This window comes from Narcine bancroftii, chromosome 9 (genome assembly GCF_036971445.1).
Source record: "Narcine bancroftii isolate sNarBan1 chromosome 9, sNarBan1.hap1, whole genome shotgun sequence".
Taxonomy (NCBI): domain Eukaryota; kingdom Metazoa; phylum Chordata; class Chondrichthyes; order Torpediniformes; family Narcinidae; genus Narcine; species Narcine bancroftii.
The window spans coordinates 29,235,331-29,260,245 of record NC_091477.1 but is presented as its reverse complement, the minus strand read 5'-3'; the positions used below and the strand labels follow the sequence as shown (position 1 = coordinate 29,260,245).

Below are 24,915 nucleotides of genomic sequence, written 5' to 3'. Positions count from 1 at the left end.
TTGTAATAATTGAATAAATGGGCAGGGGGGGAAGGAAGGAAGGGAGAGTTGTGACTATACTACCCAGCCACCAATATGAAACACATTACTGTTTTCTAATTCTGTTCATTCTGGGTTTCTCATCTCATTTATCTTGTGTCCATAATTCAGCACATATAGGAATTGACAGTTATGAGAGGTGTTCTTTGTGTCACATTCTCTCAATTTATATTTGGTCTCGTGTATTGATTTCCCCCACCCCCCAGCATGATGTATTGGATATAAAATTCTTATCCTTTCTTTTGGTCACTCCATCTTTTTAATAATTTGGGGAAATCTGATGTCTTTTGCACTTAAAACATCGCTCATTTTTTAAAAAACCCTACTCCATCCCTAATGCCACTATGTCCTTTTCACAGAATTTGAATACCTTGGCTCCAGGTTCTAACTTTTTTGTGTGGCAGGTGGTGAATGTGTGGAAGGGTATCTTGCACAACTTGCACTCTTTTGACCACTTGTACTGCTTCCCTGATTCACCTTGTGACTGAATGCATCTGAGGTGTTTTGGAAGATGGTTAGTATGTTTAGCAATAGGCCACTGTGGCCGCTGGGAATTTGTTTTAAATAGGCAGTTTATTTAATGGAAATATTATACCTTTCCTTTGATTTGGAAAATGGATTTAATTTTTTTTGCAAATTAATTATAATGCACAAGGATGCATGTAATTACTTGTATACATTTGAACTTTTGCAAACTAAGATGTGATTATATGATACTGTTTTTTTGTAAATGAAATGAAGCTCTTGATCTGGAAGGAATTCTTAAAATAATATTTCAATGAATTTAGTATGGTTGATTGTCATTAATTTTTGCTTGCCAAATGAGCCTTGATTTTAACAATGTACCAGCTACTACAGGAATAACATTAGCCATTTGGTCTAACAGGTTTTTTCATAAAATTTCCCTTTTTAATTTCAAGTTTTCAATTTTTTTATTTTAGTGTTTAATACTAGATAATCCTTTTGTAGCTTGTTGCTTACTTGTGATTTAATTTTTAAACTTGTGCCCTGTTTATGTTTACTGCATGCATCGGTGAATCATGGGTGAAAAAGTAAAATTTTGTTTACTTTAATTCACCATGGATCCTTACTACCGAACCAGGTTGTATATTGTGTTTGGGCAGAGTGTATTGTGATTAGAGTTTTGCCTTGTGTCCTGTGGTGGCCTGTTATTCAGATCAGGGGGATTTGTTTGGCTATCACCTGCAACCTATGTGTATTCTGCTATAGAAGGAGAGTTCTGACACAAACTGATATCCAATTTCAAGTACATGACATGTTAGTATTCACACTGGGTTTTGAACATTATTCTGGATGAATTTTAATTCTAATAGACCTCTCATCCAATGAGATTAAATTCTGACTATCTTTGCCCAATTTGTTGGGCAAATACAAATTGGATCCAGTTGAACAGGCTTCATAGTTTCGGGTTGTCCGTATTGATATTTTCTTGCCGAAAGATTACTTCAAATTGTGGGACAATTCAGACATTTTTCAAATCACAATTGTGATACTTGTTCTTTTCAAAACTTGGCTCCTTCTTTTTGTACAAATTTGTCAATTAATATTAGATGTCAAAAAAAGTATGGAATCTGTTAGCCTTGGTTAAACTCAAATTAATAGCTTTCATTACTTCCTGTCCTTGAGTGTTGGGCATAAGGAAGCATGCAAAGGGTAATGGCCTTTCTGACACAATAATTTAATCAAAATTATTGGGTTAAGAAGTTCATGTTGTCTTGCTAATTTCTCAAAATATTTAGTCAGGAGAAAATTTAAATTAAATTTTTAAATGTAGACATGCAACACAGTAGCAGGTCATTTCAGCACACGAGCCCATCTGTACCCATTTAACCAACAACCCCAGTACGTTTTGAAAGACGGGGGAAACTGGAGCCCCTGAGGAAAACCCACAGAGACACAAGGAGAATATACAAACTTCTTTCAGACAGCATGGGATTCAAACCCTGATCCCGAATGCTGGCGCTGTGACTGCACTGTGCTAACCGTGCTTCACAAAGTGAGAGTGTTGTCAAATGGGCTGAATAATTTGAGCTATTTTCAGATGATAAAGCAGGAAATAAAACACCCAGAAAATTAAATATTAAGATGTTTCCACTTGGAGAAATAATATTTGGAGTTATCTGTCCTTGAGACTGGATTGACTACTAGACTTATCTAATATTACATTTTTAAGAATCTAATTTGTATTGTGACATTGCTACCTTAATCCAATCAGTTGTGTCTACAAATTTCCACTTAAGTTAACTGTCCTATCAGCATGTGTTTGGAGGGATGCTGGAGAAGCAAAGGTTACCATTAAGCAGAAATGTTTTTGGACCAACCACAAAATGCTGACGTTACAAGAGCCGGGCTGTCTTGCAGCAACTGAAATTTTCTGACATGAAATACTCTCCACTTGCTGGAATGCGATTCAGGTATGGCCAAAAAGCTTCCTGTTGAACAGAAAGCAGACCAGCTATTTGGCATTCTATCATCCCTGATGATGGTGTATACCACCATAGACACTCCCAATTTCATTTTGCATACTGAGAATGAAAAGTGAAGCAGGTGCATGAGAATTCCTTGGCTGTTTTCTGGTAAGGTTCACAGTAACCTGATCTAGAAACACTTGTTTAAATTGTGATAGCTTCTGGATTTATAAGATGCAAGAAGGGTGAGCAGGCAGTCATTGACGATAGCTTCTGGATTTGACACTGCACACAAGTTGATTCTAAAGCATGTGTGCCGCAAGCTATCTGTGGTCAATTTTAAATTAATATTTAGGTTAACATGGTTCAATTACAGAAGCGGTGGATTAAAGGCCAATAAGTGCTTGGGTCCAATTCATCAGGTTTCTTTGCCGATCTGAGTATGACTGGAGAGGCTAGAAGTATGCTATCTTCAAATATGGGATGGGAAGAACTGATCAGTATTTTTAATTTGGGTTGCACTTGGATTAGAAAAGTGATGATCTGATCCAAACCGAATATGATGATCTTTATCAAATAGTTTTTGTTGGATGAAAAGTTTCATTATGAATGAAACGAATGTTGAGCAAATTATTCAAACTGCAATTAACTGTGTGGAACAGCAGATTTATGGGTGTTTTTATTTTTAAAAGCGTGTTCTGAAAATGGCCTCTATCGTAATATTTTGATCAAAAATCATTGGTTGTTAGTAATCTAGTGCATTCACTGAATTTGCCGCAGCCAGCACATGCACTGATAATGACACTGTCTAATAAACCTACTTCGACAGCACCTCAAGCCCAGCAGTGAGAAGACCTCCACACAGGAATACTCTCTGCATGCCCCTAACCTTCTCTGTTGCTTATATAATGCCTACACAGCAATCTGGGAGTCTGTTCACCAGAAATGCTGGTGACATGTGATTAGCTCATACTTGCTGCAATTAAGAATAAACAACAAATGATCTTGCCAGAAAAGCTGATGTTCAAGAAATTTCTTTTTAAAAATTAAAAAATACTGTTTTTGATGTCTGGTGGTGTGTTTCAGGTTTTGTAATTGTATTCCCAGTAAATTCAGGGTATGGCTTGGAGGTGATGGTAGGAAGAACATCAGGTATGATGGTCAGAATGCCATGTAAACATTCAACTTGAAATAAAGAGAATGGAAAGGTATTCATTATTTTATTACATGTCAGATTAAGATCAAATTAACATTGAATCATTTGACTACAAATCTTTTGGTTGTAATACATGACTAAGGAAATCTAACTATTGAAAATTGGCAAATGTGTTTGATTTGAAAGGTTATGGCTCTGTTTGAACCCCTTTGGTCTTTTGTGCTTGTGATCATGCGTACTTGAGTAAGGTACTATTCTGGCTCAAATGAAAACCTTGCTAAATATGCTTCCAAGTGTATGTCTGGATGCCATTTTGAGATGATCTCGAGGGCTTATCAACCTATTCTTCAGCAGTGCAGTCCATGCAGCAACCCTGTCTTGGATGGTGCAATTTGGGACCCTACCTTTGAAATGAAGAAAATAAAGTTACATATTTAACCTTTGAAACAAAAGTTTGTGTGTCTTTAAATAGCACCTTAAAAATGAAGCCAGTTTTAGTTGCAGAAATCAGTAAAATAAAGCTTGTGTCTTCATTGCTACCCTTTCCAATGTCTACCTGAAGACTACACTTGTAATTATTTCCTTGCTGTTTTTACCTACCTTTGTTATTATGGATTTGTATCCCTTCCTACAGCATGCTTGAGTGTCTGCACTAGTCCTATTGGTGCCTTCTTCATTAACTCCCCAAAACAAAAATGGATTTGAGACAAGATTCTGTTGCATTTGTACATCTTTTTTAATGGTACTATCTTGTCAACTTTTCCTCTTGCTTATCCAACAGTCAAATACCTTTGAATATTAAATTTGCTGCTTTGATCCCCCTTGGGGCCCTAATTCATTTGTACTAGTAGTTCATCCACCTTATTACAAATGCTTCATGCATCAAAATCTAAGTATATCTGGTGTCATTTTGGACTGTTCATGGAAGTTTCCTGTACATTGAATATTTCCAACATGACAACATTCCAACAAATGACACATGTGGTGTAAAAGGACTGACAACCTGAGGTTCTAGAGTACAGCTTATTTATTTTTAAAAAAGCATTTACAATTTTGGTTTCATGAAACAAGTACTGTATTTTCACTCATTGTGCGCACACATATAACATGGAGAAAAATCATAAGTTGTGTGTATATATAAAAAAAAATACAACGCGCACATGCATATACAGCACATGTGTAGTAGTCTAAATTCTGACTGAGAAATCAATTTGCATTTAAATGGAACATGAGGCAAAGTTTATACCAATTTTGGCCTCACTTAATCTTCCACAATTAACACCCAATCAACTTCCCTCAGAAGTGTCAATTGCCCATTATAGTTGATATCCTGCTGCAGCACATGGAGAGGAATCAATTAAATAGATCATAGACCGGCTTCAGAGTTGACCAGGATTTTAATTCTTGTGCCTCCTATTAGAGGCACTTGATATGTTGATCTCCTCCCTCAGGGGTGGGTCTGGGCAATTAACATCAATAAAGTGCAGGGCCCTAGCCAGAATGTTCTGGTTATAGGAATACAGTGGCATTCATATAAAGATATTCGCAAGAACAAAATTTCCCACACCTGCTATAAATTCTGTGTGTCCATTCTCAGGCTGGCTAGAACGTTCCCACGCTCACTATAAATTGCACCTTTCCCACAGCCACTATAAATTATGCAGTTTCTTTCATTGCAGCTATTTCATTCTCATTCTGGCTGTAATGTTCCCACGCTCACTATAAATTGCATCATTTCCACAGCCACTATAAATTGTGCACGTTCTTTTAATACTATTGCAATCCAACGCTCGCTATAAATTGCTGTCGCTTCTTTCCAAAGTTGCTTTAAATTGTATGCATTCTTTCAATGCTGCTATTATTCCCACGCCAGCTACAAATTTCCAGTTCAACTTTCTCCCACCCACTATTAATTGTGTGCATTCTTTCGACATAAAAATATTTTCATATACTGCGTGCACACATATACCATACGGGGGTGCCTAGTTTGTAAAATACGCATATGATGTACACGATATGCGTAAAAGTACAATATGTTAGCTGAGTTTCTGGCGATGTAAGTATAAGATGTAGCCTCAGTGCAGTTAATGTTGCTGTTTGGTTCTCAATGCCCTTTGTCTGCCGGGACTAGTTCACTTTCATGGATATTCTTTGTCATATGGCAGTATAGGATGCGCACTCTAGCAAAGTGTAGATTTGGGAGAAACTTTTGCCATGGATCAGCATTTTGTTTATTTTGGAAAATATTTTGGGGCCTTTGTATGATCATTTCAGTTGATCTTGCAGATTTGTCTTGCCCCAGAACTAGCTAAGCTGTTCCAGAACAGTTGGAGCTGGTATCCACCTGACGACTGGATGTTTCTAACATGAATACCTGTACTATCAACATAGGCAGGGCATTAAGCAGTAACTTAGTAAAGACTAGTGATGGAAGGTATTGGAAACAATCTTGTGACACTTGCCAATCACAGGCAAATGGCAAGTGTCCATTTGTGAATGCCAGATCCCATCAGGTTTAGAAAAATGACCAAAGAGCTGAATTAATGAGAGCAACTGCACTTCATATCATGAAAATACTCGAGTGTGACATCAATGGGCGTGAAGATCTTGAAGAAGAAAACAGTGGAATCAAAACTTGAGCAAACATTTTTGGGATTTGTCATTCATCCCAGTCCAAAGACTGTTGAATTTCTGTTGGGCAATATTTTGGGCCAACAGGCTACTACTGTGATTGGTAAAAAGGTTGACCTGGTCAGAATTCTTCAATATGCAATTTTAAATTATGCTAAATCCTCAGTAAATGAAGTAATCCAAGTGTGTATGCAGCAAGACCCAGATAATATACTGTACAAGCATGGGTTGAGTATTATTTGGCATTCATGAAAATTGACCATCTACCCTTGATGTTTGGTATTGCCATTGCAGTCTTCCATGGAGCAGCAAGTAGTGTGGCTGGTGTGCAACCTCAACCCAGGTTTGATCCTGAACCAGTGCTGATTTGGATTTGCATGTTCATGTCCTTGGGGGAAACTTCACCAAGATGTGCAAAACCTCTCAAAGATGCTGGTTGATACTTGTGCCTGAGTTGGTCATCGTCAGATAGTGAGTGAAGAGTTGATGGGTGGGGCATTAGGGGAAGGTTTGGGGATTATTGGAATGTTCTGAGTTCAGATGAGACTTGATAGGCCACATAGGCCCTCAGGTTGTAAGAAAAGTGGATATATTGTGTTGCATAATTAATTAGAACCAGCCAGGTCCAGCTACATTAATATTTTTGCCACAGGAGCAGATTAGAGGTCAGGTGCCCAGGAGGAATTGGCTCACTTCCTGCCACGAGAAACCTTTCCTCCATTTACAGGGCACATCTTGGTTAGATATAGAGATATGATTTGCTGATGAACCCAGCTTTAGTTAGCACTTGAACTTTAATGCCATTAAGGGAAAAGCAAACCACTTAATTAGCATCCCATATACAAGCCCAAATGTTCTTTTCCTTCACCATTGGTAGTGTGTTTTCAGTGCATTTCCACATAATGCATTTATTTGCCCAAACATTCAACAGCTACCCTCAAAGGTGAGGGGAGCAGACAGAGGACCATGCATTAGTAAATTCTCCGAGCTGCAAGCCATTCTCATTTAGAATTGTAGTACCATCCCTTGTGACGTGCAGTCTGCAGGACTTTAATTCAATTCTCCAACTTTTGATCATTGAAAACGTCATCTATAGTGCAGAGTGCCCAGAAAGATTCCCAAGACAGATTGTGTATCATTGGTAACACATTTTTCAATGAAGCTTTTTAACGTGATTTTTTTTAAAACTGCTCCTTTATTCCATCATTTCAAAGAAATTCTTTTTATTTTTCTCAGCACATATCCCCTATGTTGTTACCTAGTCAAATTTTCTCATTCTGATAAAAGGATTCCAAACTCGATGATAACTTGCTTTCTGCAGATACTGCATCACCCAAAACATTTTTGGTTTTATTTCTGATTTCCAGCATCTGCAATTTTGTCTGTGTAATTGGGTCTAAATCTTGGAACTCCCAACCCACAATAATTGTGCAAACAGTTGACTGTTGATGAATTGCCAGTGATACATCGAGAGGAAAAAAAAATCTATATTTCAAATCTAGTGTGAGAAAGATAATTTGTGACTCAAAGGTGTATAAATATTGGTTGGCAGAAGGCAGGTATACAGAATTGGACCACAAATTTGACATTCTTTTGAAGCGTGGAGCAGACTGATTGACCAAATCCAATTGTCCCACAAATCTAAGTGGTGATTTAAAAACTTGTGAATTAAGTTACAGAAAGAACTCTGAAGTCTAGTAGGTAGGATAGAATGTTTCATTTTTATTTTAAAAATTTTGCAATGAAGCATTTGCAAGTGAAGAAATTTGAAACCTAATAGAACATTGAATCAATGCTGTGCACACCTGCTAAACTGTTTGCAGTGCCCATTGGCAACAGTTGTGCCATCTCATAACTCCATCCAAGTGTTTCAAAACTGAGTTTGCAACTCCTTCAGTAAGTGCATAATCCCTTGCATTCACTGTTTGGTGTAAAGTCAATGTTCATTAATGTCTCTAGTAATTAGTGATGGCCACCAGTAGGACTGCAATTGGAAAAAGTTCAGGGTATGCAGAACAAACACAAATGGGTTAAGATAAACAAGTTGGCTTGCAGAAAAGCTGCTCAGTGAAAACCATGTGGCATTGCTCACAAAAATGCTTTCTGCCATGTTTAAGTTTGTAAACGTGCTGTGGAGGAGGAAGGAAACTGGCAACCAAGTACTTGTTTTCAAATGCAATTCAGTAATTCTAATTTCACAGAAGTTTTTGAGGTCTGTAATTCCTAAGTCATTAGAAAATGTGACTTGGAGATGAGATGACTGCTTGCATGCACAGGCTTTATTTTCACCCAACTAACTTGTAGCAAAGCTCTTAAATCCTGAATGTGGCAGATTTCTTGAGATATTGGATTTTATTCCAATTATTATTCTCCAATTAATATTCTATAATGCTTTTTCTTTCGACATTACTGGGTTCAGTATTTATTCTATGCAATTTAGAGTGTGAGAAGAAAGGTCTTGCTAATAAGTTGCATTGTGTGGAAACAATTGGATGAGTTTAAAGGGCAAATGGAAGCTCCATGCCAGTGCATTAAAGGAAGTGAGTCATATATCAAACCATTATTTTGTAAGAGTTGGACTGCCAATTATTGGAGTTTTACTATAATATATTTTAAAAAGTGGAGGAAGTTAAACTTTGCTTAAAATTATTCCACCTATTTCTGCTAGAATTTAAAAAGGCATTGTGTTAGAGTTGATGTGTATAACTAATCAGAACTTGTTTTTCCTAGCATACTTATGAGGTGCAGTGTACTAAAAGCAGAGAAGCCTATAGCCATTTATCTTGAACTGTAAATGACTGCATACGCTCCTGAAAGGCTGTGACAGCAGGAGCATCCCCACCCCTAGACTTATCAGCTGTTACATAAACAGGTCTTTCAGAGTGCAGTTGCTGTGCTGCACAACTCCCAATAGAGAAACCAAGTGCAGAATGATTCCGTTCATTGGCCTGGGGTTAGGAATAAAGTGACTCCAAACCCAATATTAGCACTACCTTTAGCATTTCTCCCTTTGGCAACTTTAAATCAAATTAATTATATTATTTGCAGTATGATGGTGGATGGCCTCTTGGAAGTGACCAGAGAAATACTGTGTACAGTATTGCCATCTGCTAATGCAGAATGCAAGATACAAACTTGGGATACTTGGCAGTGTATAAAGTTGTTCTCTTGTAAATAAGATGAAACTAATTGTTTGTCACTAATTTGACACAATAGTTTAATTTTTCATTAAAGTTCAAGATTTCTTGACTGTCATGTACATTTTTTGTCTGTAAAGGTGCACAAAGTTGCCTCTGGTCTAATGCACATATCAAGAGAAAAAGAAGCAAAAGACCCCCTTCAGAGACCTTGTGATCAGTTTAATGAAACTGGAGTTTACCAAATTACATTAAGCCTTAAGGTGAATGTTAATTCCCAAAGCCTTTTTCCACTGGCATCCTAGTTAATTGGCCATGCAGTGTCCTGGGATAGGAAGCCATTTGTGCTGTTTCGATTGGGCCACCTTTAACCAGGACACTGACTGCTTTTCCACTGAACACAACTCATCCCCTGGGGATTGGAGAGTCTACCTTCGAATGGAATGAACTGAGGTTGTTCTTTTTCCACTGGTTTAATCAGGTGTCAGCTGACCTGGAAATATGAATAGGGTTAGAGATTGTCAATTTCTGGCGTCATTTGACGCCAGCATGCTGATTGTTTTCCTTTTCCCTGGACCCTTAACCAGTTAATTCCTGGGACAAGATGCCAGTGGAAAAGGGGCTTAAATTTATCTAAAATAAATATTCAGAAACTTTCAAGTTATGCCTTCCACCATTTGGCAGTCCAAGTACACTAATGAATCAGCTTGTTTATCTTGTGACTAGGAAAATGTGTAATCATTGGTATTTATGCAGCCCACCACAAGATGTGTTCCCAATGTAATTTACAGAAGTAAAGTTGCCACTTCCAATGAGTAAAAACATTGTCATTGCTTTTATTTATAAAAACTTCTTGTTGTTCCTTCCAGCATTTATCTAGTTTGCAAGTATTCTTGTCCACCTTTGGACTGTTGTTTTTCCATTTTTCCTACTTCATTGGAACAAAAGCAAGCCTGACATAGATTTTTAAGCAAAAGGTTGGAACTCTGAAGTTTTGCTCCAAATAAGTGGTGTTTTAGTAGCTAATTTTGTTACCTTTTGTGGTGAGTAAAGGGTAAAATTTTGGATAACAAGTCAATAATTTAACTTCCAAAGAGTTGCGTGCATATTAAGTGTCTACCAGTCCATGCAGTTGGGTTATAGCAGTCCTGACCAGATTAAAATACAGTGTAGGAACAAACAACTAAAATGGAATTTACTGTACTTGCTATTAAGAACTTGTCCTGAGTCCTTGGCTTCTCCAATAATCATTGTGGTATGTAAAATTTTGAGATTTTAATAAAAAAATGACTAGAAAATTACAAACAAAATTGTGGATATTTAACAGAAATAGCCAGTCACTTTTAACTGTTTCTCATTTCAGTACTTTCAAATATTATTGAGTTGATCTGCAAATATCTTGGGTAATTTCCAACAAATATATTTTCTTCTCCAATTGTGTTCATAGTGTTAACAATGTGTGATATCATTAGTGGCTTTTCTCTTTCAAAATATTGGTACCTTTTTAGAAATGGGGATGGTTTAAAAATACTTTTTATTACTCTCAAGCCAAATAGAACTACAGGTGTGCACCACTTAACATCCAACTTCATATACGTCTGTGGTCTGATAAGGGTATAGTGGAGTTCAGTCAGAAATTCCGATCGGAGAACGGGACATAACAAACTTAACTGGAACTGAAGAAGAGGCGAAGGAAAAGGAAACTGCAGGAGAAGAATGGGTGCACAGGAGCTTCACTGTTGAAGGGTTAGCCAAATTCTTTGCAGACCTAACAGCTTGCTGAAGAGATGGACCCAAACACTGAATGCTTTTCACTGACAGAGAAGAATGCTCGTGCAGTGTTTGCTGCATATAAAGAAATTTATGAAGAGAGGAAAAGCAAACTTGGCAAATAATACTGGACATATTCCTCAAAAGCCAACACCTCCCCAAGAAGAACCTCAGCCAGGTCCTTCAGGCATTAGAGTAAGTTATCAATTGAGGTTATTTGACCTGAAACTCTTCTAGTGGAACAATATAAGGAAGTTAAAAACAGTGATGTGGATGATCCTGATCCTCTTTGTTAAAGTGTGAGTGATAAAGGCTAATAAACTGTTTACATCAAAGTTTAAAAAGTGGAAAAAAAGTTTAATTTATCGTAAGTTCAGTATCCCATATAGTTTTGCTAAGAATATACAATAATATGGTATTCACACCATATCCACATCACATAACATCCAGTTTCACAGAATGTATTGTGGACATTAATAGGCAACGTGGCTAGAAATGGGTACCTTTCTAATTGTAATCTTTCATCCAACAAGGTCACATTTTAGACATTAAATCTTAAATGCACTTATTTCTTTGTGGTCTTGGAAACCTTGATTGATTTGTGGTCATTTGTTTCAATTTCCTTATGGTAATTAATATGGGACAGTACAAGCCCTTTGGCTCAAAATGCTGTGGCAGTCTATATAATCAACACCATGATCAATCCATCCCCTCCCTCACTGTCTATAATCTTTTTTCTTGTGTTCTTGTGCTTACAGTATCTAAATATCTTTTGTATCAGCCTCAACTACAATCCCTGGAAGCTGCATTCCAATACCCACAACTCTTGTTTTTTTTAAAAAGTAAAATCTGACGTCTCTCCTTAACTTTCCTCCAGTTGTCTTATGCTGCTTAGGGAAAAGGGGGGTGGTTGTCAACTCTTATCTGTGCTCCTCATAATATTGTACATCTCTGTCATTTTTGCTCTAAAGAGAAAAACCCTTGTTCAATCTTTCCTCATAAGGGACATGCACCAAACCAGGCAGCATCTTTTCTAAAGCATCTACATTCTTGGGTGACCAGATCACAGTATTCAAAATGTGGTCTAACAAGAGTTTTACCACATTTCCTTGCAGCTCATGAACTCAGTCCTTTAACTCAAAGGCCAACACACCATATGCTACCTTAAACACCCTCTCAACTTGCATGACAACTTTAAGGGACCTATGGACTTGACCCCAAGATCCCTCTGTCCCTCCACACTGCTAAGAATTCTACCATTAACCTTGTTAATGAACCTCTGCTTCTGGTTCAATCTTATAAAGTGTATCACTTCACACTTTTCCAGATTGATCTCCATCTGCTATTTCTCTGCCAATTCTCCATCCTGTCTGTAGCCCGGTGTAGCTCACAGTGGCACTCTGCATTATCCACACCTCCAACCTTTGTGATCTGCAAACTTACCCACCCCCTCCACTTTCTCATCGTCATTTATAAATATCACAAAGAGCTAAGGTCCCAGAACTGATCAGTGTTATCAGAAAATGCTCCATTTATTACCACTGTCGGCTTTCTAAAGGCCAGCCAATTCTGCATCCACACAGCCAATGTCTCAGGTCTTTCTGAATGAACCGACCATGAGGAATCTTCTCAAATATCTTGCTAAAATCTACATACACCATAACCACCTCTTTACCATTCATTTAAACCTAACTTCCGCAATCATTGACAATTGCTGCTGACAGCATGGCCAAGCTTGTAATTGGTATTCCTTGGCTTCGCTTCGCTTCGCGGACGAAGATTTATGGAGGGGTAATGTCCACGTCTGCTGCAGGTTTGTTGGTTACTGACAAGTCAGATGCGGGACAGGCAGGCACGGTTGCAGTGGTTGCAAGGGAAAATTGGTGGGTTGGGGTTGGGGTTGGGTGTTGGGTTTTTTTCCTCCTTTGTCTTTTGTCAGTGAGGTGGGCTCTGCGGTCTTCTTCAAAGGAGGTTGCTGCCCGCCGAACTGTGAGGCGCCAAGATGCATGGTTGGAGGCGATATCAGCCCACTGGCGGTGGTCAATGTGTCAGGCACCAAGAGATTTCTTGAAGCAGTCCTTGTACCTCTTTGGTGCACCTCTGTCTCGGTGGCCAGTGGAGAGCTCGCCATAGACACGATCTTGGGAAGGCGATGGTCCTCCATTCTGGAGACGTGACCCACCCAGCGCAGTTGGGTCTTCAGCAGCATGGATTCGATGCTTGCGGACTCTGCCAGCTCGAGTACTTCGATGTTGGTGATGAAGTCACCTGCATATAATTAATGAATTTGTCATTCTGACATTTTTCATGTTTTCTGCAATAGTTCAATTTTAAGCAGGCTAATTTTAAATCTTAGGCAAACAAATTTGCTATTTTCCGTTGGTTCCCAAGATTATCACCAAAGTTTTGGTGGTACTGTTTGATTTAACTGGTTCAGAAATGTGGAAATCGACTCGGATCTTTTGTGTGGTAAGAATCCTGAACCTCTGTTACACTTGTTTTTTGTCATTTGGGCAGGACAAATTTAATTCATCTTGACTTCTCTGTGGTTTTTGCCTTTGTCCCAGCTCTGATAACAAATTATTGATGAGAATCTGGCTCATTGAAATGGTGTGAAAAATGAATGACATGAAGTGATGTAGCAGCCATGGTTCCGAATTGGCCTTCAGTGGTGCTAACTATTAAACCAGAAGGAAGCTTTTCCTTTCCTCAAATAGAGATTTCTGACAAAATCTTTCTCCTCTCTGGTCCCTGTAATCAGGTGTGTGATCCACATGGATGTATGGTATCCTACAGTTGTTCTGACATCTACAAGCAACCATTGAATACAAATTTCTCAAATTCAGAAGCAAAAAAATGTGCTTTTAAAAAAAAAAAAAATCATTTGTGATCTACATCATTTGAATAACCCAGCCTTGAGGTCATTTTCAGGGTATTTTGTGGTAGAACAAGATCAGCCTTAAATACACAATTTTAATTTTTATTCACCAATTATTACCAATTTCACCAAAGACTCACTGTAATATATGATCTGCTGAATCATTGATAATAACTTGGGGTTTCTTTTTGGGATTTCCTTGTTGTGAATGTCACGAATTAATGACTCTGGACCCATTAATTTATCGGGATTCATCCTAATAATATGTTGATGTTATTTGGGGTGTTCCTTTGATTTAACAAGCACCTCGCATGCCATGAACCTTGAAATATCCAGTTATTACCAGAATTTTACAGCACATAGCAATAAAATGAATTTCTGCAGATTCGTGAACAAAATTCCTTTTGGAAATAATTCCAACCTTGCAATGACAAGCTTGCACTTTGTCCTGAATTCCAAAGGAGCGCATCATACAGTAGAAAATGCATTCAAAGTGAAACAATAGTGAATCAGATTAATTCCAGTAAAAAAGAGAATAATTTCTCCAAACTTGCACACCCTGTTTGGAATTTTGTGGTTTCGAGTTGGTGATTAAATTTGTTGTAGTTTTATTGCAATTTTTGGAGGGCAAAGCCAGTGTTAACATAATGGGCACAGTTAGTGCAACATTATTACAGTGCCAGTAATCCAGGTTCGAATCCGGAACTGTCAGTACGGAGTTTGTACATTCTCCTTAATGACCTGTGTGGGGTTTCCCCAGGTGCTCCAGTTCCTCCCACCCTCCAAACGGTATGAGATTGTAGGTTAATTGGGTGTAATTGGGTGTTACAATGGCTGGAGTTGGCTTTTACCATGTAAATAAAATAAGAAATTAATAAATGCACATGTTCCTGGGCATTACTTTGGAGTTTGTAGGTGGCTTCCACTTTTTTTGAAGAGTCTGAGGTAACTTATGGGGTACAGTTCTTCCACAGATTCTTGAATCCTTCAGAATTGAAATATATTGACATTTTTCCTGTGAATTCATACTTTGAGTATCTTGATTTCTTAATTGCATCAAGCATGAAATCTAGTAGTTTACAAAGAACTTGAGTGTGGCGGTCCTAGTTTTAATCTTGACTTGAAACTTTCTAAATAATCTGTCCTTCCACAGTTTAGAATCCAGTTTCTTGTCATGATCACATGATACTGTTGTTTTTCAGCAGTAATATGCAATTACAGGTGCAAAATTGCTATAAATTACATTTATGTAAATACAGATTTTTAAAAATAAATATTTCATGCAAAAAAAAAAAGAAAAAATGCAGTGGTGTCTCTAGGTTAATTGTCCATTCAGATATGATAGCTGAGGGGAAGAATCTGTTTTTGTAATATGTGTATGTCTTCGGGGGGGGTCCTGTGTCTCCTTACAGGGAGAAAAGAGCATGACCTTGATGAGGGTCCTTGATGATGGAGGCTGCTTTCTTGAAACACTGCTTCTTGTAAATGTCCTTAATGTAGTGAAGGCTGGTGCTGATAGTAGAGTTCACAACTCGGTGTAGTATTTTCCTGTCCTGTGCATTGGGACTCCATTCCAGACAGTGATGCAACCAGTCAGAATGTTTTGTTGGCAAGTCTAGTGATGTACAAAATTTCCTCAAACTACAAGCAAAATATAGTTGCTGTCATTCCTCCTTCATGATGGCATGGACATGGTGGCTCCAGGATGGAGCTTCAGAGATGTTAAGATCCAGGAATTTGAAATTCATTTCTCTTTCCACTGCTGACCCCTCAGTGAGGAACTGATGTGTGTTTTCTCCTGGTTTTCCTTTCCTGAAGTCCACAATAAATTGCTTGCTTTTGTTAATGTTGAAATATGCTAGATTGCTGTTGTCACACCGCACAGCAAGCTGATCTCTTATTTCTATTCAATTCCTCATTGCCGTCTGTGATTTTTGTCTTTGGCAAATTTGTAGATGGCATTTGAATTGCACCTAGCCACACAGTCATGAGTGCAGAGAGAGTAAAGAAGTGGGCTAAGAACGCATCCTTGAGGTGTTCCTGTGTTGATTGTCAGTCAGGAGACATTGTTACCAACCGTGCTCTTTGTGGCCTTCCAATGAAGGATCCAGTTGTGGAGGGAGGTACAGAGGGGCAGGTTTGAAGCTTGGTGACCAGTACTGAGAGGCTGAACTGTAATCGATGAAAAGTAGCTTGATGTACATATTGCTGTTGTCTAGATGATCTAGGGCGAGTGGAGAGCTAGTGAGATTTGGTGTGGAACAATTGTGGCAGTAGGCAAATTGAAGTGGGTTCAGGTCTTTTTTTGGGTATGAGTTAATTCTGGCCATGACCAACCTCTCAAAGCATTTCAATGTACATAAGATTTTAGAAAACTGGTTGACCGTTTGCAGCTTTATTACAGCAATTTTTTTTTATTGTTTGACACGGCAGAAAGCAGAAGTGTAAATTTATCCCTGTTTTAGTAATTTTCCTCATCTATTCCAAATACAAATACATTTCTGATATGTACATGTTCTGGCAAAATTATTTCCTAGTATTCTCCTTTTCCATTCTAAGTTTCCCAATTGGTCCTGCTTTAGTTGTTTTGCATTACTTTTAATTTTCTTTTGGTCCTAATAATCTTTTTACATTCAGCTTTAAATTTTTAATTCATTAACTGCAGCAATTTTGTACAATAGTAAAGAATTGGGATTCAAACCAAATAACCTCCGGATGGAAAAACTGCCACTTATCCCATTTGTTTTTTAAAAAAATGAGGATGCATATTTCAATGTGGTGGACTTGTTAATGGGTAATGCTTCTCGTTGACATGCAGATTATTGTTAATCTTGAAGGTTAGTATATTTTGCATTAATTGATTCTATGTCTACTTTATTTGGGTTCCCAGTATACTTCTATTAGTAATTTCTGAAACTGGGTTTTAAGGCAATGTATTCAGTGGAACATAAATATTTTGATAAGCAGTTTGTCCAGTTACTTATCAAAAGAATTGCTTAAATTTTGAAATGGAATTTTTATAAAATAGTCTTGGACTAAGGAATAATCAGTGTGATTTATTTGAAATTTGTAGATTTCGTATCTCATTGAAACTTAAAATTTTAAACTGGTATTTTGCATGCTAAATGTGGCCCTTTTGGAAACAAATGTTTTTTGCATCTTGGTCCTTGGGATGGGGAAGACTTGTCAATCCTTCCCTTTGCTATGTTCACCTTGAGAAAGACCACAAATTGCTATTGAAAAATATATTGAAATGGAATAAAATGTTGACTGGTATGAAGTGGGGGAGAGGTGGGAGGAGTAATTAAAAAATAAACTCATTCCTGGTCCTTGCACAGATGTGTTTTTCTATAACACAAAACTGCAATTATAGATGATTTTTCTGGAACCCCTCACCCTGCCCCAAAATATAATGTGGAGGGATGGCTGGTAATCTTTTGTGAGATTGTGCATATATGCAGCCCATCTTATTAGTCTCTTGGCTTAGAAGGTAAACAAATTCCCAATCTTCTGATTTCTATGGGGAAATTATCTGTTACGAGCCCAGAGGACTCCAAAACCCAGCAGCAATAGAAATTCACCAAGACAGTGGTTAATTAAACAAAAGATGCTTTTGATTTTCTTTGAACATAACAGGATCAATCTTTAATTTATTACTATTAATTTAACCTAACTTAACTCCTTTCTAATTCAAGAAAGTTCTCTGTTTCACTATCCAATCATTCACTTTTCACTTTGCAAATTCACTGGTATCAGGCAATTCTCATACTGTACATAGATTTCAATATTTATAATTTCCACCAGGCTCTAGTGTTTGAAGTTAAATGGTTACTGCTCAAGAAGGTTCTTGTTGGTTTCAGAACATTTTTTTGCTTGTTGGACACACAAACTGATTTCCTCTAATCAGTCACTTCCGTATCTTGCTGAAGAAACTTGCCCCCTCAGGGTTTTCCAGACGATAACCTCTTCTTCCAGGTTACCAGAATTCCTCTGGTTTCCCTTATTTCAGGAGAAACACTCTAGCCAGACATTTCCTCTTGTAAGGACTACAAGGGTTTTTAACAGGCTGAAAGGAGAACTCACAACCCCTCTTCAAAATGAGGTTTTTCAACAAGCCAACCAGCTTGCCATTTTGCAGCCTCAACTGCTGCTGTAGAACTGGACACCCCCCCCCCCCCCTCTCTAAATGAGAAATCACCTGTTTTTTTTCTTCTCCCTGCTTGTTAAAACCAAATGACCTCTCCCAAGGCACTAAACCCATTTTTCAAAAGATCTTATCAGTATCTGAGCCTGGACATGATTAACATTATATACCATTTGCAACTCCTTTTGAAGTCTTTTCCAAGTCACTGGTGACAAAATAAATGTCTCACTTCAGCAAAAATCTTGCATTTTAAATGAGATGCCTTTTGTGAAGATTTACTCTGTTTGTGAAGTGTTACCTCAACTAAATTCCCACAATCTATCTCTTTTAAAGACATATTTACCCATAGCTATTCTAACATATATTGTAGCAATACCAATTTCAATTTTCTGCACTTGGTATGGGATCAGTTTTGCACTTCTGATTCATTCAAATTATGACAATTCTTAGGTGAATAACACTTAATTGAACATTTATGAAGTGTACTAGATTGAGAGAATCTGCTTTTTTATGCAGTTCCAACTGTCTTTACGAAAAGCTTAGAACAAAATAGTATGTGGTTTTTGTCTTGACTTTTTTTTCAAAAGACAAGTAACTTATGTATCCACTGAACTTGCATCTAGCATGTTCTCATAACTAACAATATAATTTGTCATCTTTTAGGTGTAGATGATTTCTAGGATGAGTGATTATGGTTTATCATTGCATAGGTTCTTGTTCGCTCACTTCAGAAGGTAAATGAGGAAGCTTTAATGTTTCAAAAATGCAACATCTCTGCTGATTCTTGGGAATTTATGGCCCATGATTTGTGCAGAGTGGGAAAGGGGCATTTTGGGGTGGTACTGAGCGCACAGAAGGAATGAACAGCATCTGCAAACTGTCATTTTGATTCATCTGTGGAAGACTCCGCATTCAATGTTGGCAGTATTAGCCATCTCAGAATCTAGAGAAGTAGAATGGAGTAATTTGTCATTGATCCTGAAGAATCTTAAAGCTTCTTGAGATTACAGCCCCTGAAGTTGTGATAATAGATCACACTACCACTTGAAGACATTGAGGATTGTTTTGTGTGGGGTTTTGTATACTATTTTGGAAAGACGAAAGGTATATCAGACTGACAGTAGTAACTATACTGCAGCATGGTTGGGGGGGTGGGGGGGGGGCGCGGTCTGATGCCAGTACATTTGCCCTTCTGTCACTTTGAACTTGTAACTGATTTTGGGAGGTGGCTTATTATGCTAATCTGAGGGCTTGATGTGCTTCATACTTTTTCATAGAGTAGCACATCGGCTACATCTTGGTCTCATTTATTTGAATGAGGTCAACAAATTGGATAAGGCAGGTATCTTGAACATAAAAGCTTGAAAGGGCTTTGTGTGTTGTTGTTATTGTAGTGGTGCTTTCCTTCGCTGACTGTCCATTCATTTAATATTCAGATATTGTTCTTCACTGTTTTTAATCTGAATAAATTTTGTGTCTGAACAATTGGTGGCTTCTGATAGACATTTAGAAATAACAGCACAAACTACTATAATGCCTCCAGGATATAGAAGGCCATGAGGACAGCATGAGGTTTATGGTGGTGGGGGGGGGGGGAAAGAGAGGGGAAACATAAAAAATGTATAGTTCTGCTCATTGTATGTTGGTGGATAGCTTTCAAGATTCAAGTGGTCGTACACTTCTATTATCTTGCTGCCTTAGGATTGTATAATTAATATTATGTCCTTCATTATTTCTATGGGGTTACCAAGCCTCCATGCATTACTGCTTGTCTAATATAGTGATGCCCTGTACTTGTTTTTTTGGGATCTGGGTATTACTAAGAACAACATTTATTCAGGGTATTGGTGATCCACAACTTTGAATTGCTGCAGGACTGGTGAAAGTACAGTACAACTCTGATCTGAAATCGTTGGGACTGGACCTATTTTGGATGACAGAATTTTTTGGGTAACTGGTCTTTTTTTAAAAAAAAACAACCCAGTAGCAAAAGCAAATCGTGTGTATCAATGTTTAAACAACAAACAAGGGAAGATTTTTCAAGCATTAAAATAATGTTTTATACTCACCAAAAAAAATGCTGGCCGATGCCGATCCCCGACACATCCCCAACGCTGATGCTGATTCCTGACACATCCTCACTGCTGCCACCGATCCCCAGGGAGGCTTCCTGGGTTGGTGGAACACGCTAGTGAGTCAGTGGGCTTCTGTCTCCCTGTTGCCTTGTTCTGGCAGGGGCTGTTCAGGCTTCGCCGCCTTGTTCTTGATGTCGGAGCCTGACTCAGATCAGGTCTTCACCTGTGCACATTCCCCCTTCCAACTGCTGCTGCTAATCACTAAAACCATCCCACTGAAGTCCCATCCCTGCCCGGGACCCCTGAGATCCCTGCATCTGCCCAGGAAGCTGCTGTCCTTGATTACACTGAGACAAGGGAATTTGGCACAGTTGCATGCAGTTTGAAAGGGAGAATTGGAGAGAAAAATTAATGGGAGTAGGTAGGTAAAGAAGAAATGGAAAGAGAGAGAGAGAATTTGTCAGGTGAATTTTTTTCAACCTTTGAGGTCAATTTGGCTCCGAAAACATTTTGGATAACTGAGGATTTCTCTCTGATATCCTCATTTATCTGAAAAATTTCAGAGGCGAACAGACATCATTTCAGGGTCCAAAAAAAATTTGATAAATGAGGACTTCAGACAGTCCGATTTCAGATAATCAGAGTTGTGCTATACTTGCATATCACAAAATAAAGAAACAAGTAGGCCATTCAGCCCCTCGAGGCTGCTCCATCATGAGCTAAACCATTTTTGCATCTTGTTCCAATTTCTGGCCTTTCCCATGTCCCTTGACACCATATAGCAATTACAGCACAGAAACTGGCCAGTTGGGCCCTTCGAGTCCATGCCGAACACCTTCTCCCTCCTAGAACCATTGACACGCACTCAGCCCATAAACTTTCATAACCCCCTCGTCCATATACCTATCCAACTTTTCCTTGAGTATTAAAATCAAACCGGCATATACCACTTCGCCTAGAAGCTCATTCTGCACTCCCACCACCCTCTGAAATTCCCTCTTATGTTTCCCCTAAACATTTCCCCTTCAATCTCAATCCACATCCTATTGTTTGAATCTCCCCACTCTCAATGGAAAAACCGTGTCCACGTTATCTGTCCCCTTCATAAATTTTTTTACCCTGACCTCATCTGTTTTAAATGGATACCCTCTAATTAGAAGACTGTGCCCTCTGTCCTGGACTCACCCATCAAGGAAAACATCTTGTATCTACTCTGTCCATCCTTTCAGATTTCAAAATGTTTCTGAGATCCCCTCTCACTCTTCTATACTCCAATGAATACAGTCAAGAGCCAATAAATGTTCCTCATATGTTAGCCCTTGCATTCCAGGAATCATCCTCATAAATCTTCTCCGAACTCTCTTCAACATCAGTACATTCCCTCCTAAAATAAGAGGCCAAAAACTGCACACAGTACTCCAAATGAGGTCTCACTAGTGCCCTATAGAGCCTCATCAATGCCTCCTCATCAATGCCTCCTCATCAATGCCTCCTCATCAATGCCTCCTCATCAATGCCTCCTCATCAATGCCTCCTCATCAATGCCTCCTCATCAATGCCTCCTCATCAATGCCTCCTCATCAATGCCTCCTCATCAATGCCTCCTCATCAATGCCTCCTCATCAATGCCTCCTCATCAATGCCTCCTCATCAATGCCTCCTCATCAATGCCTCCTCATCAATGCCTCCTCATCAATGCCTCCTCATCAATGCCTCCTCATCAATGCCTCCTCATCAATGCCTCCTCATCAATGCCTCCTCATCAGTGCCTCCTCATCAGTGCCTCCTCATCAGTGCCTCCTCATCAGTGCCTCCTCATCAGTGCCTCCTCATCAGTGCCTCCTCATCAGTGCCTCCTCATCAGTGCCTCCTCATCAGTGCCTCCTCATCAGTGCCTCCTCATCAGTGCCTCCTCATCAGTGCCTCCTCATCAGTGCCTCCTCATCAGTGCCTCCTCATCAGTGCCTCCTCATCAGTGCCTCCTCATCAGTGCCTCCTCATCAGTGCCTCCTCATCAGTGCCTCCTCATCAGTGCCTCCTCATCAGTGCCTCCTCATCAGTGCCTCCTCATCAGTGCCTCCTCATCAGTGCCTCCTCATCAGTGCCTCCTCATCAGTGCCTCCTCATCAGTGCCTCCTCATCAGTGCCTCCTCATCAGTGCCTCCTCATCAGTGCCTCCTCATCAGTGCCCCCTCATCAGTGCCCCCCCATCAGTGCCCCCCCATCAGTGCCCCCCATCAGTGCCCCCCCATCAGTGCCCCCCCATCAGTGCCCCCCCATCAATGCCCCCCCATCAATGCCCCCCCATCAATGCCCCCCCATCAATGCCCCCCCATCAATGCCCCCCCATCAATGCCCCCCCATCAATGCCCCCCCATCAATGCCCCCCCATCAATGCCCCCCCATCAATGCCCCCCCATCAATGCCCCCCCATCAATGCCCCCCCATCAATGCCCCCCCATCAATGCCCCCCCATCAATGCCCCCCCATCAATGCCCCCCCATCAATGCCCCCCCATCAATGCCCCCCCATCAATGCCCCCCCATCAATGCCCCCCCATCAATGCCCCCCCATCAATGCCCCCCCATCAATGCCCCCCCATCAATGCCCCCCCATCAATGCCCCCCCATCAATGCCCCCCCATCAATGCCCCCCCATCAATGCCCCCCCATCAATGCCCCCCCATCAATGCCCCCCCATCAATGCCCCCCCATCAATGCCCCCCCATCAATGCCCCCCCATCAATGCCCCCCCATCAATGCCCCCCCATCAATGCCCCCCCATCAATGCCCCCCCATCAATGCCCCCCCATCAATGTTCCTCTTGAAATGAATCCCATAGCATTTGCTTTCTTTACTGCTGATCCAACCTGGTGTTCTGCACAAGTCCCTATGCACTTCCGAATTTTGAATGTTCTGCCCTTCTAGATAATAATCTGCCTGTGTATTTCTTCCAAAATATACAACTGTGCATTTTTTGACATTGTATCTCATCTGCCATTTCTTTTCCCACTCTCCTAAGCTGTCCAAGTCTCTGTAATTTTTTGTTTCTTCAACTCTTCCTGTTCTTCACCTACCTTGGTGTCATCTGCAAATTTGGCCACTAAACCATCCAAGCCATAATCTAAATCATTGATATACATGACAGTAGGGAATGGAGGACCAGGATTTGGAGGAAATGAGGACCGTTGCTATGTTTCCAAGTCACGAAGGTGTGTTTACTGGGTATGACAAGTCGGTTATTGAGAAAGTACTTTGTGACCACCTTCTCAAAGGAAGCTTCCATCTGTTTACTAATTATACAGTCAAACTCCTGGTATCCGGCACCTTCAGTGATTGGTTGATGCTAGAAAAGTGAGTTTTCCAGATACTTAAGACTCTTAAAATGCCTAACTAATAGACCAGCATTAAGAATAAACAGTTTAAAGGTCAAAAAGACAGTACAAAATGTAAAATAATTTGGGGGGGAAAATTGTAGTCCTTAATTATGTAAAATTCACTTTAATCAGGTAATTCCTGTAACTTGCAACTTAAATTTGAACCACTGTCGCTGGCACTGTAACAGCATTGTGCTAACTGCAGTTATCAATTAATCCCCTCCCCCAAGTTTACAAATAAAGCCTTACTAATATAAAGATAAAGACTCTTACTAAGCAGGGATAAGGAGACACTTTAAGAGTTGCGCCAGCAGTGGGCGGCATCAATCAGCTCTTCATCCTGGGTGGAACCATTTTATTTTAACAGCTGTGATGAGATAGCACAATTAAGACACTCCACTGGCTGAATATTTGCTCCCATCTTCACCAAAGGTTCATGTGTTACTTCAGAGAACATTTAGTTTTGAACTTTTTTAATTTATAATTTTTTTATTATCTATCTTGACGGCGATCGATTTAATCAGTTGATTTATCCTGGTTGCTTGAATTCCAGATAACAGATTTTACTGTAGTTGGGTAATAATGGCAGTCATTCGTTGGATTAGCTTAGATGCCACATTTTTTTTAAACTGCTGGAGGAACTGAGTGAAGTGGGGGTTGGGGTGCAGCTGAGAGACTGGAAAATAGACGGAACCAAATGCAAGGATTAAGGTGGAGATAGCTGCTAGAGGCAGGTATATAACGATTACTTGTGCTGAAATCTGATATGGAAGGTGATGGAAACACTTGAAGGAGAGAGGGCAGATGGAACTAAATCAGGGAAAGGATCCAGTTGGTGAATATGGGTATTATTTAAATGGAACCAGGATAGTGGCAAGGATGAGTGATGGGGGTGGGACTGGACAGAGGACATAGCAAGGGATCAAAAAATGGGTGGCCAGAAGTAAGTTGAAAGGAGAGAGCAAAGCGGGATATTATCTGAATGTAGATAAAATTGCTAGAGGAACTTAGCAAGTGTGACAGCATCCAGAGGTAGAAATGGTTAGTCAAAAGTAAGATAGAATGAGTGAGTTACGAAGCTGGGGGAAGGGCCCAGAGGTGGAGTGTAAGGCAGGATGCTTGGGAAACAGACGTGTAGCAGGGAAACCATTCAGAAGGTGGGGGGGGGGGGGGGGTGGAGAGAATGTTAGAGAAAGAATAAGTACAGGAGTAGGTAAAGACATGGAAACAGTTGTATCAGATGGGGATATGGGGTACCTAAATTAGAAAAATCTCTTCAT

At 39.6% G+C, this 24,915-nt stretch overlaps 1 protein-coding gene across 4 annotated transcripts in view; it reads left to right on the top strand.

Annotated features, from left to right (window-relative positions):
* The window catches only part of ube2d2 (ubiquitin-conjugating enzyme E2D 2 (UBC4/5 homolog, yeast)), a 47,136-nt gene that overhangs the window by 2,396 nt on the left and 19,825 nt on the right, over positions 1–24,915 (top strand). The window lies entirely within an intron of this gene.